Genomic DNA, 14,749 nt, shown 5'->3' with positions numbered 1-14,749 from the left:
TGCAATATAGTGTTGCATTTCAAATGACTAGATTGTATTGCAATACGCATCTCTTTTGGAAACTCCGCAAATCTCCGTCTAGCATAACCTGGGCAGTGAATAAACTCACATTCAGTTTCAAGCTCAAACCAAACTGCTCTGTCAGATTTTGACATGGTGGGGGAGAAACAGACCAAAGTGAGAACAAACCTGCTTTTCAGTTGAAATCATATCAATATCATCTACTATATGGCTTCAGATTTGAAATAAATTATGTTTCGAAAAGAAAAACGTAGTGTGACATTTTAAATTATTACATCATTTTTAAGCATGCGGAAGGTCATATAGGGAATGCATATGTGTGAGAAATATCGGTCTGTTCTCCTGTAAAATGTCAAATGTTGACACTACATGTCTACAAATCTCCGTCTAGCATGACATTGGCGGAGAAGTCAAAGTCAAATTTTAGTCATCATTTTTGATACATGAATGTATATATGACACGTCACATTTTACAAAAGATATTTTATCTTATAGCACTTATATCAATAACAACACATGTCACTCAAAAATATTATTTTCATACTCTATCAGGAAGTAAAAACAACTTGTTACCAAAAAGTATTTGACTTTTTTCTTGAATTTGAGAAAATTTGTTCCACTTCTGATACATTTTGGCCCGGCATAAAGTGGCGAAGCTTTGTACTCATTATGGTTTATTTTTTCCTGATGGAAGTCGTTTCTCCGTCTCGTTTAATGACAGTGAATTTCCTCATTTCTTATTAGCAAATGGGAATGTACATGAACGTAGCTTAATATTTTGTGAAGATGAATGCATGATAATGTGAAATTTTTTTTATCTTGGAATGTTTTCTTATAAGATTCTCTGTATTTGAGATCAAAAATTAGTCTAATGAATCGTTTTTGCCTTATAAAGATTCTATTTGTTTCTGATGAGTGTCTCCAAATGGTAATATTTATATTAAGCTCAGAATACACTAGACCATAGTATATATCCAAGAGATTATGTCTCAAAAAATTTTATTCCATTGTTAGGAAGGCCAAATACGTTTTCCAGAGAAGTGCACAAGTATTCGATGTGATTATTGAAAGACAATTCGTTGTCAAGTTGTGTTCCAAGGAATTTTGTATATTCTGTTGTTTCGAAACCTAGATTTATTTGGAGAGGGCGCTGATACTTATTTGAAAACTGGATAAATGTTGTTTTATTTTCTTTATTTATTAAATGATTGTTTCTACACCAACATTCGAATTCATTGATTACTAGTTTCGTTTTATTTTCAATTTCATTTAGATCTGAGGACGTCACAATGTTGTGTCATCGGCATACATGAAAACTTGACCCTCGAGAAAATCGTAGTATTCAGTTTCAAGGTTAAACCAAACTTCACCATCAGATTTTGCTAATGTGTGGAAAAAAAGAGACCAAAGTGGGGCGATACCCACGTCTCAGTTGAAGTTACGTCAATATCATCTACTATGTTGCTTCAAATTGTAATGTAATTATATTTCAAGAAAAAATATAGTGTATCATTTTGAATCATCATTAAGTATGTGGTACCTAGTTTATGTTAGACATGCATATGCGTAAGAAATGTCAGTCTGTTCTCCTGTAAAATGTTATGTGTTATGAGTCTACGCATCTGTTTTGTTGCAGATAATAACCTTGCATTTATTTCAAAGTCAAACCAAACTTGACGGGTAAATCTGGCAATGACAGGTGAATGAATTTATTTTCGATCAAAGTGATGGCACATCCTACTTTTCAGTTATAGTTACGCTGATGTCATATGCTGTGAAGGTCGAAACGTAATGCAAAAGCTACGTGCAATATCAAAATCGACAAGTTTTTGTCATACAGGACCAAAAAATACAGGCACAAACTATAGAAAATCGGCTCATCAAAGCAGTTGTCTCTTTCGACAATTTCTGAATTCTAACCAAACCTCAAAATTTTTCCAAATCCTAATATATTTATTTCTCTTCCGAATATGTATTCTGTAATTCAATTTCACTCTCTTCAGTGTTTTTCGTACATAAAATAGACCTAAATAATAACTGTTCTTTTATTAGTCATCATGAATGTAACATTGCACAAGATTCAGATCTTGAATTCCATTGGATAGTTACAAGCAACAAGAATTCACTCTCTGAACTCTCATTTCTTATCACTTGTGCTTTATTAGTTTGTTTCATGTTGAAGCATTTGAAAATATGATATGAACTTTTCTCATTACTCATCTCTAATTATTTTATAACTTTTAACTTTGCAGTCCGACACGGGCCTCAATAGTTCAATGAGGTTTCAAAGCGAAAATGTGAGGTCAAATTTTGCTATAATAGGGAGAATTTCTGTCAATTGTTATATTTATCCAATTCGCTCTAACCATACCTTGGCATAGCTCAAGTTGATAATTTTCAGATTAATACTTCACGAGATTCAACAATATTATCTATACAAATGCACGTGATTTAACTCTCTTCAGTTCACCCTGCTTTGCTACCCACTAGAGATGCCTGACGTCACAGCCAAGCCCACCTCCCAACTAGATGCGATAACAGATGTCGATACGAACAGGCCCTGAAGAGGGCAGACGTCAGCACATTCCTCGGCCACCTGCGTGTCACCATCGATAGCGAGGCTAGAGCGATGCGTTACGTCACGTCGAGAGAGGTGAGGGCACACCGATGAATACGCGTTACTCAGCCACACGTCGTGGAGTGAACATCTTGCTCTCTTACCGTTGAACGATTGCTGCTGTGACGTCACACCACTACTTACTTGGTGGACTCACACCGATGGAACATTCATCACTTGAAGGATCTTCGAAGTATGCAGACGTTTGTTTGTACATAGACAAGCACATGATGAAACCCTGTACCGTGCATTCTCACACACATACCAATCAAATGTAATTACGTCACTATGTCACACACACATTCACAAAATCTCATATGAAAAAATTCTGAACGATCCATGCACCAGACCCTTCAAGGTCACATCGCCTTGATGTTACTAAACAACAACAAAAAAAGCAATTAATACGTCATAGTGGTGAGGAGAAGCCCAGAACCGGCTGTATTCTACTACTTAATAGCCAATCAGTAGACAACTGTTTCAAGCCTGTTGGGCATCGTCAGTACCGGGCAGGCGGTCCTGGATTGAAGACAAAATGTGAATAACCAATTGAAATCAATATTATGGGAATGATCAGAATAGTACTCATTTATTTATCCATTTTCATGAATTTGATGTGACTTGACGCCGGGGCCTCAATCTGCCAACTCCCCAGGTCTCGTCGCGAGTTCTCTCTAAGGTTTCAATCTGCCTACTCCTCAGATTCAACTGAGGTGTCGATGAATGGATGAATGAAAATCGTTTATTCAAATTTTTTGGGTAATAACACTTCATTTGTTGGGTATGTTTGTGTGGGGCCCTGCTATAGGCTAATGCCTCTTCAAGGTATGAGGTGCCGATGGGTGTTCGGTTGTATTTATATCGACGGAAGCTACTAAAGCGGTAAGGTGGGGGCGGGGCTTCGGGTGATTACCATCACCGGACGTCTTGGTGGGGGATGAGCATCAGAAAATTAGGGGTTTCCAGGCAGTTGTCCAGGAAGTCTTTGACCGTTATCACGTTTGTTCAGACAGAAAGGTCGCGAATTAGTGTTCGCAAAGTCTATGTTGTGTCCTGTCTCTTGATGATGTTTTAATAAGGCTAAGGATGGGTCTGACTTCCGGACAGCAAGTTGATGTTCGTATACTCTACTTGTCACACGTCTGTTGGTCTGGCCTACATATGTTGTATCGCAATTGGAGCATGGAATTTTATATATACCTTGGGATTCATTGATAATTTTGTCCTTGAAAGAACGAATGAATGTAGAAATTTGATTATTGGCGGTGAATATCGTTTTGATGTCCTGTTTTTTGAGAATTCGGCCAAAGTTGTCAGTTACACCTTCAATGTAGGGAAGAAAAGCTTTATGGGCAACGTTGTTCTCTTTTGGATCTTTGGAACTGGACGAAGAAGTTTGTTGACGACAGATGGATCTATCAAAAACGTCTATCAACTTACTGCTGACCGCGGAACCGAATATATATATATATATATATATATATATATATATATATATATATATATATATATATATATATATATATATATATATATATATATATATATATATATATATATATAAGTACTTTTTGATCATTCCCATATTGATTTCAATTTAAGAGCCACCGGTAGACAGCTGTTTCTGCCTATTGGGCATCGTCAGTACCGGGCAAGCGGTCCTCGATTGAAGACAAAATGTGAAAAACCAGAAAAGTACTTGATAAAAATAGCTGCGTAAACGCAAGCGAAAACATAAGTGGAACCACCTACTGGTGTGACACCCAAGTCAACTTGACAAGATTTTATGTCAGTGTTGGTGGTTTGACCAATCAACCGACAACTGCGGTAGCAGAAATTTGGGAAGATAACCTGAAATGCCATCGGAAAACGAATCCATATGTTTCTAGAAATGATATTGAATCGAGAAACGTTAATGCAGTCAAACTGCTGGAAAATAATTCCATAAAAATCAAAATATGAATAGATAAGTACTTTCTGATCATTCCCAAATTGATTTCAATTTAAGAGCCACCGGTAGACAACTGTTTCAGCCTATTGGGCATCATCAGTACCGGACAGGCGGTCCTCGATTGAAGACAAAATGTGAAAAACCAGAAAAGTACTTGATAAAAATAGCTGCGTAAACGCAAGCGAAAACATAAGTGGAACCACCTACTGGTGTGACACCCAAGTCAACTTGACAAGATTTTATGTCAGTGTTGGTGGTTTGACCAATCAACCGACAACTGCGGTAGCAGAAATTTGGGAAGACCTCGCTCCCTCACCAAAAAATAAAACAATTTCAATTTTTTCTAGAAGTAACCGACGTGCCATGTTGAACTTGGTTATTCAAAATAAGCTGAAATTATTCAAAACAGAAACTTCAGAAAAATGGAAATAAAACAGAAAATCGCGAACAAAAAACTACTGGAACACAGAAACAATATCCAACACGAACACAGGATGGGCAGAAACATAGTTGAAACAACAGGATCAACAAAGATACAAGGAACAACATAGTACTAGAAACAAAAGAAGCAATGAGGACTGGTTCAGAAGTTAATACAAAAAGATATTCCAACAATATTGTCAAATTGCTAGTAAAAATCAATGAGCAAGTGTTTTCCATGGTAATCTCAGGGCACCACTTGATTTTTATTTATTGAAACGGATGTAATTCACTTTCTTAAAATGATTTCAGACTTGAATTCAGTACCTATGTAAGATAATATCACTTAAAGCTGTTTGCCGAGTTACAATTTTCTTTGAAAAGTTACGGCTATTTGGGTAATACAATATGTAGGTACTTTCGTTTCGGTTGGCAAAATGTTTCCTCGAATAACACACTTTTACTTAAATAACTACGGAAAATACGGGGGTTTTTCCATGAGAAGTTAGGTTAATTGGTTTTTTTTCAAAACTGAAAATTTTCCACCGAAGATATGTATACAATTTTTCGCAAAACTCGGTGATTCCATCGCCCCTGGCGAATAGTGTATGTCACTCAGATCAACTCAGATCATAAGATTAAGACTTGTCGCCGGTGTATCTACAGATTCTTAAATTTACAGAGTTCTACTCCAAATTTTACTAAATAGGCTTTCTTTATTGGCTGCGTATTTAACCTCATAATGAATCGAAACAAACGCATTAAACCAAAATGAAAGCAAAATCAACTTTTGTTGAGTTGCTTTAAAAAAATTTCGTATGTTCTACGTTAGAATCAAATCAATATTCATTTCTCCCAGCAAAACGATACCGGACAAAAATACAAATGGTATCATGAGAAACGATGACCACGTAGTAGTTATTGCATGGCAAGACTACTTCACTCATGTTAGTTTCGCAAATATTGCATTTTTATACTGTATGGTGTTGTTATTTGAAAAGTAACCATTTCAGTTACGTTTCTACTCCTTACTTCAAACCCATTGTGTTTTTCTTAACTGGTTCCAGATTTGTTTCAGTATCTCCGTGTGAATTATCAGTGATTTCATAACTTCTTTTTCCTGTTTTCGAAAGTAAAACAGAGCCGTAAAAAGTGGGTCATTCGGAAAATATGTAAATCGTCAATGGCATTAGGGACGTTAATGCGGTCTTCGTGTCGCCGTTTTCAAACCAGTGTTTGCTTATGGAAAATTCCTGTTCTTTGACTTGGGAACACCGACACGGCTTGTTGGAGGTTTTCCGCTGAAAAAAATGTTAGTTTGTGTGAAAAGGGCTTCAGAGAAAATTCTATCGGTTTCTGCCAACAGTATGGCTTCTGGTGGATTGGAATATGAAACTGAAATGATCTATATACAATACTACTCAAATTCAAATGTATGCGTAGGGATCTCGTAAACTGAGGAGATTAGATTGAAATGTGGTCATATTGCATATTTTCTGGAGATATATCTGGAAATCCGAAAATTTCAAAATGATATTTTTACCGTATCTGTTTAAAACCCCCCTCAACTTCAAAATTTTATATAGAGAACTGTATTTTTTCAGTAGTTTTTTATCGTAAATGTTCAAGTGATATAGTGAAATCAATGTTTTTTATATGCTCAATACACACCATTGTAGGTATTAACAGACGGTTTTTAACTTAACTGAGTACCTGAATTTTATTTACCTGTGACAATGTGGGTACGCTAATCTGAAAACCAGCGAGTATACCTGTCGTTTTGGTAATTTAGTAGATTACATCCACAATGCTTATTCTGGATTTATGGATTTCCAAGGATTCCAAATAATTGAGTTTCCAACCCATAGTGAGTTTCCATAGTGCAAAATTTCCGTATTGTTTAGATTCGGGATCTCGTGGTTGCATTTCAAAGAATGATTTGAAAACGTCGAATCATTTTCACCTAATCTGAAGGACTTCTCCTGTTCAGAAATTTCGGTCACATTGTCCAACATAAACACTGTTACACTCCAGACACTTCATCTTTGGCATTAAAAAGGAAATTAGATAACCCGACATGTGGCCTGAATGCCACTTCAAAATTTTGTTTTCCGAAGAATTCCACAATCGTCTCTGTTGTTTCACCAAAATATGTTGAAGTTTCAAATTTCTTTCTGATTGTTTGATCTTGGGGTATATTATTCTATAAATAAATTTGAGGCTTTGTTTTCTGACTAACTTCGAGATTGTGTCTTCGTTGAAACCATTATTATGTCCTATCTGATTAATTATTTTAATTTCCTGATCTAGATTAAACGCTGACACAATCCAGAAGTTAGTCAGAAAACAAAGTCCCAAATTCAAGTACAGATCAATATACCCCAGATCAAACAATCAGAAATCAAGAAGTTTGTAACTTCAACATATTTTGCTAAAAGAACAAAGACAATTGCGGGATTTTACAGAAAAACAATGTGGAAGTGTCATTCAGTCCACATGTCAGGTTATCTAATTTCCTTTTTAATGCCAAAAATAAAGTGGACGAAATTTAGAAATCTGAATTTCTTAATTATTGTCCGAAGTGTGATATTGTTCATGTGAAATAATGTGGCTAAAATTTCTGAAAAGGATATGCTGAATATGAAAGGTCCTTCAGACTAGGTAAAAATTATTCGACGTTTTCAAACCATTTCTTGAAGTGCAATCACAAGTTCCCGAACCTAAACGATACGGAAATTTTGCATAGCTTGAAAACTCAATTATTTGAAATCCTGGGAAATTCATAAGCATAAGCATTGCAGATGTAACCTACTGAATGACAAAGTCGACCTGATCATACTCGCCGGTATTCAGATTGGCATACCCACATTATCACAGGTAAACAAAATTCAAGTATTCAGGTAAGTTAAGGTCCGTCTGTTATTACCTACAGTGGTGTATAGATGTATAAGGATTACTATTGTTAATTATTTCAGTCTATTTCATTCGTTTGAGAATGTCTTTTTAGGAAGAAACTGCAGTAACGGTAGTTACAAATACAAATGGGATTCACCATTTTCCATGATGATCTTCTACCACGGCTAAATTCATGAATTTATTTTATTTTGGTGAATTTCTGAAATAACATTCGAAATTCCTCAAGAACTTCGTATAAACTTCAAATTTGGAAAGATAAATCCATTCACAGGGCGAAAATATCAGTCGATTTTTTTGAACATCGATTACTATTCTTTCATTCTCACTTTTTCTTTTCAATAAGCCAGATAATAATCAAACAATCACCAATTTTGAACATTTCCAAATCAAAATTGAAAGAGGCCCTTATTGAACAAAATTACTACACACAGATGACAATCAGTGCTTGCCCTTCCCTAAGTCAGAGGATTCTTGGGAAGGATAAAAAATTGGGTCCAAGTACAATATCCAAACATGCACCATTCGTAGCAGCCTCACAAAAACCAAGTCACCAAACGCGGACTGCGATTCCAAGAATTGCATTTACCGGATATCTTGTGAGTGCGGCAAATTCTATATCGGTGACACTAAGAGTCCATTGAAAGTCTGCATTACCGATCATAAGAAAAATACACAGCAACGAGAAACCAGCAAATCGAGAATAGCAAAGCATGTTTGGACTCATCAACATAACATCAAGTGGTTCCAAGCTGAGATCAGCCACAGGGAGAAACACTGGTTTAAGAGGAAGTTCAAAGGAGCTATATATATGCTGTCCAACGACGCATTCAGCCAAGATAGCGTAGAGATATGCGACATATGAACACCTTCAATCAAGTGGATAAAGAGAAGATAGGTGGAAGCGTTCGACTGACCTATAGATAGTCATCTCCCAGAGGAATAGTCCTATCATCACCCGAAGACGATTGTGGATACTAATAATGGAAACGTCGTGAAGTAATTTGGCATTATACCTTTTCGATTCTTTTTTCATTTTTATTTGTTAAATTTTAATTATTTTTTTCTAATATCTTCACTTCATTGTATTAATTGCTCACTATAATTGTTATTTTCAGTCAGTCATTTCAATTTTTTATTTTATTTGTTCTTTCTGAGATTTCAAATCACATTATATCATATTAGACAATGGTCCGAACTAATAAAATTCACCATGAAACATTGTCAACCACTTTCAAACATATATAGAAGTAATTTCTCTCAAACCATAATCTCGACCATAAATAGAGAACCACCATATTACCAAAGTGCTGGAATTACCTAAACGCGATACAAACCGTAATGTAGATGTATTAAATCTCTATCATCATTTCGTTTTTTTACCGTTTTTACCTTTATGGAAATGGCCGTTGCATTATCAATCATTGATAGCTTCGAGCTGACAGCCCCATAACATTCTTATATATAACAAAATTAAATGATGGCCTCGAAGCATATTACGATTATGAACATGAAGTTAGATCTGAACTACCGTTCAGCTGAAATGAATAACAATATTCTCCTAGTGGTAGATTCTCCTACCAGTTTCAGATATAGGAATGAAGATAATGAAACACTTGAAATCGGGCTGAAGTCTAATAGTATATTATGCAACGAGCATGTAATGATGGTTATTAAGACACGAGCATTAACCGGGATACGAAACGAGCTGAAGGCAAGTTTTTTATGGTATATGCGAGTGTATTAATAACCATTACATAAGAGTTGCATACGCTATTTTTTCTAAACCCGATAAATAATGAAAAACTATAAATATTATATTTGTATTGAACACGTTTACAGTAATTAACTCATATTTTTTAAAAAAAACACAAACTAAATGGTATTATCATGGATATATGAAAACTATGAAGATTCTAATTATATTTATAATGAATATAACAACTGTAATTAATCTGATCTTTTAAAAATATTGGAGTCGATGGTATTCCTTCTATATCGCTGTTTTCAGACATTTTGATAATATAGGTAGGTAATATGAAAACTGATTTTGACAAATAAAGCAATTAGTTACTTAGGTTAGAATCTAGGACAAACAAAGGAAAAGGATTCTTGATTGAAAAATTATGGGTTTCTATTGGTTGATAATCTGTATCGTTATGAAAAATCTGTATCACAATGGATATCATTATGAAACGGATTATGGTCATATAAGTGTATTGTTAGAGTACGGGTGTAGAAAATAATTCTTTATAAAGGGAACTGATCATTATCGGTCATAATGTTTATTGATGTTTTAAGAGAATAATTACCACTTATTTCAAATTACCGTAGTTTTTATGCAAATGATATGATACTGATGAGATGAAATATATTTATGTTTGAGAGATAATTTTCATTATACTCTGATGATATTAAACTATTGCTGTTCGTGAATGATAATTCAATGCGTAGTATAACCAACCTCGACAAGGTCAGCTAAACATGACTAGAAATCGAAGGAGAATAATACTTCGAATTTACAACAATATATTCCAATACTGAAGGTGTTTTTTTTTCAATTGTATCTCAGTGTTTATAAATATGGCCTAATATAGAAATAAAACATGGCGAAAAGAGTTATTGTCACAAATTCCATCTATAGTCTCAATCTACCAATTGTTATTTACGTTTCCGAATGTATCAAATGAAAATACTGATGAATTTCTCATTTCACTGATTTGACTAATTGTCTCATTCCTTAATATAATCCAGAGACATTCTATATTTTGGTGAACTCTCCGTAATCTATATATTCTGGGTTTTGGCGGAGCAAAGTTAAATCGCCACCATATTATGTGAACCTCATCGTTACGAAAGGAGGAACGTGGCGCATTTTTTTTTCGACAATAGTATATGTTTTGCACATTTGTAAGAGTATTTCTGAACAATTGACTGTGCTTCCGTTTTATGAAACTGTATACAATATTTTGATATTGAATCAGAAACGAAGAAAAATAAATTGTTTCCAATGGTTTTATGAAAAAAGTAAGCAGGAAAAATTGAAATCTAATTGAAATACTTTAAAAAGTTACAAAGTTACTGAAGATTCGAGAACTCAAAATATATTTTAGTGATAGTATTTTGAAGCTTTGGATTATTGTTCGGACAGTTAGTGAATTCAAAACATTAATATCGGGCTACACGAACTTGAATAATTTCGAAACCATTGAAAGTGAGTTATGCTGACCCTCCAAATAAAAATATTTTTGTCAATTAGGATTTCATTAAATCAAAAAGACTCAAAATTTCATTTTCCTGTGTTTCTATGAGAATTACAAAGTGTTCACAATTTTCAAATATATCTAATGTGAATTAATGAAAGAGTCTACATAAAAAAATAATCAGAATTGCTTACATTAAGGTATATTACCGAACGTTATTCATACATTTCTGTTCTTTGTGATGATGGTTTGTTACTTGTTATCAACGATAGCCTCTTTCTTTAGAATCGGTCCATTCCTATATATTAACAGAATTAAATTGGAAAAATCAAATATATTATAGTGTTACTTTAAAAAAAATGTTTAAAATCTTCTTTCGGTCAACCGGTTGTCGCCCCCCTACGAACTACAACACTCAAATGTCAAAACTTTTGAGGATTAACGAGTTCTTACCTTACATGTGATTGCTAGCGTAAATATCTACTGAATATTCATGTAACTTTATGCTTTTGTACGTTTCATAATTTTTTCACCCTATCAAATAATGGAAAATTACGTGTATATAGCTTTTGAATTCATATGTTTTTGTAGTTATTGTCAAGTTCCAAATTATTTTTCAATATGTTAAAACAACGATAAAAATAAAATAAATACAACAATAAAAATTAATTGGCGCTCCGTGGCGACTTCATTGATTCCAGTGGCGCATTTGCTTTTTCAGCTGCAGGAAAACCCGGAAAAACCTGCAGCACCACATCATCTGAAGATCTTGATCTAACAATGTCCTCTCTCTCATAAAACAAAATGTAGGTTGTCTCCAGAGGCTCCAATAAATTCAATGCATCACCAGAACACTTCGTGACACGACTACCGTCAAACTTATACCAGGCCGTTTCTTCTTTGCCCAAGGCGTAATAATGACCACATTCAACGCCAGAACCACAGTGAACAATGATTGCATGAATATTATAACAGTGGTCTGCTAGGTTGAAATGTTCATCTATTTCGAAACTTCCAAAGATTTTCTTGCTTCCGTTAGAGGTTGAGTCTTGTTTGAAAATCATCAGTGTTATTATTAGATTGACTGGTGCCTCAGCTATACTTGTTTCCTTATAACAGTCAGTTAGTTTGGCGCATGTTTGACAATACAGTCGATCATCGCCTGTTAAAAATTCCATTTTCAGATGATTAGGTATTGCTTGTCATACAGAAACTGTTTTTTTTTCAATTTCAAGAAACACGAAAAAATCTATATAAAATTATAATGCGTTACATGTGTATTTCTTTAGTACCGATTTTTTTATACATGACGGTTAGTTTATCAAAAAAATGCTCAGTGAAAATCTTGAACAGTATACCTGCAATTTTTTGAACTCCGAATTATCTTATACAATTTCAATTGAAAATAGAATTGGAAAGATTCTCCACCATTCGAAGGTGAACAAGGAAATCATCAATTGCTGACTTTATCAATATTCATAATTATTAAGGTATTCAAAATGTTTTTTTGGCATTCAATATTCGAAACTGGACATGAGATATTTGTAAATATCTGTAAGTCTTATAACTGCTGCTGATAGATATGTACATTTAGTTAAAGTTGATGTTAGATATGTGAGACATTCTCTGAATTGCAGAACATGTCCGTCGGTACATCATAAATTTGCCCATTCAAAAGCGCTTTCAAATTAACCCTAATCAATTTACATTCTGAATTGAGACTATAGTCATCATCACCTTCGTGGATTTCAGATCATCTCTCAAATGAAGGAGTTGCTTGAAATATTTCACTAAAGACAGCATGTGCAAGTTTTGAATATTTTTGGAAATAAGGGCGTCACTATGCAATTTCAAACACCGTTTTATATGATTTGTTTCATTTGAAAGGTATTTGAGAATTACTTATCGAATAATATTTGAATATCATATCTACTACTCAGAAATAATCCAAAGATCAAATGGTTTTCAATTTGGTAGAATATGTATCCCCAGGTTTAGATTTCAACCCTATCCACCTTCAATAATCAATAATATGAACTGTCAAACAATGTCTTGAAGGATTTTTTCATAAATTAGGCGATGAACACTTCATGCTCGTATTCACAAAAAAGGCCCATCCTCTTTTTGTGTGGACACCACAACTGCATTAATTATCACTGTCACTCATTTTATTTTCGTCGTAGTCAACTATTGAATAGTGAATGGAAAATGCATTTACATCAGTTTACTTCTGCAATAACTCTGAAATCGAATATAGTTTCATAACTACCACCAATAACGTAAAAAACAAAAGATATCTCATGAATTTTAGGTATTGCTTGTCATACAGAAACTGTTTTTTTTTCAATTTCAAGAAACACGAAAAAACCTATATAAAATTATAATGCGTTACATGTGTATTTCTTTAGTACCGATTTTTTTATACATGACGGTTAGTTTATCAAAAAAAATGCTCAGTGAAAATCTTGAACAGTATACCTGCAATTTTTTGAACTCCGAATTATCTTATACAATACAATTATATGTACATATACAATAAATATAATATATGTTTGGATCTCTGAAACCAATGATGATATTGATTCAAAAACTTCCTGACATCAATATAATTTTTTCAAATTCCCATATTGAACAAAAACATACCCTGCAAATCATATCACACCCCCTTTTCGTTAACAACTCAACTCCGTGTCCAGCATTCCTCTTACCTTCTACACAATAGCTAAGGCTATGCTTTGTAGTGTCCCAGCGCGATGGACGGTCCTCCTCTAGAACAGGAAAAATCGCGGCTCGTCGTCTAATCACATAATATGCACAACTGCACCTGCACCTCGACCGGCCTTCACCTGCCTCTTAGCGACGTCGCGACGTTGGCCTGCACCAGGTCTCTGCACAGTGTACGGCGCGTTGTGTTCGTTGACGCCCCAAGTGAACACGTAAAACAGGTACAGGCTGTGCGGCGGCGTTGCCAGATCAAAGCCGAGATATTTCTGCGCCCGGTTAAGAGCATGGACGACGAGAGCTGTATGAATCGAAAGCTCACGCAAGTACCATCTCGAAACTTTTTAGTTTGCCTTCACAGAAAATTATCATCATTGTGGTAACATTCAATGCGTAATTCCGCAAAAAAAATACTTTAAAACTTACTAACAATTTCTCTGATCAAAAAAGATCCATAAAAGCAAAAGATATACTAAAAAATAAATTTTTCACCATACCAAATAGCCCTAGTTATGATGACTCAAAAGAAAAAATTATTTCTCCATATTTATAATTACTGGCGAAAATAATTATTCAAATATAAGAAATATATTTTTATACAATAAAGAAATTTCAACAAACGTTTTTATTAAATCATCATTTGCGATAATAATAAATAGAATTCCATTAAAAACAATTTTCTCATAAACAACGCATTTTTTTATAACAATGTTTTAAGGTGAGACCTACCAGGTCGGGTAAATAGGGCAAAAGTTTCCCATTTTGAGAAACCAGAATATCTTTTCAGATCAAGAATATCAGTGGTTGTTTTTAAAATATTCGCCAAAAACTAGAATTGTCGAATTTGTTTTTTTGGCTCCGCCTCCATTTCGAATGATATAAAAAATAAACAGAGGAACTTTC

The 14,749-nt window shown here is 34.3% G+C and overlaps 1 long non-coding RNA gene across 1 annotated transcript in view; it reads right to left on the bottom strand.

The window, feature by feature from the left end:
* Positions 1-14,120, bottom strand: part of LOC141480963 (uncharacterized) — a 193,500-nt gene extending 179,380 nt beyond the window's left edge. The window contains exon 1 of the long non-coding RNA XR_012464669.1: positions 13,834-14,120. This is a non-coding gene — a long non-coding RNA (uncharacterized lncRNA). The remainder of the gene's footprint in view (positions 1-13,833) is intronic.
* Between the last annotated feature and the right edge of the window lie 629 nt (positions 14,121-14,749).

The sequence above is a fragment of the Leptinotarsa decemlineata genome, unplaced genomic scaffold (assembly GCF_025532065.1).
Source record: "Leptinotarsa decemlineata unplaced genomic scaffold, Ldec_3_MD MMD2_tig00000035_RagTag_RagTag, whole genome shotgun sequence".
Taxonomy (NCBI): domain Eukaryota; kingdom Metazoa; phylum Arthropoda; class Insecta; order Coleoptera; family Chrysomelidae; genus Leptinotarsa; species Leptinotarsa decemlineata.
The sequence above is the reverse complement of the archived record's forward strand: the minus strand, read 5'-3'. Positions and strand labels throughout refer to the sequence as shown.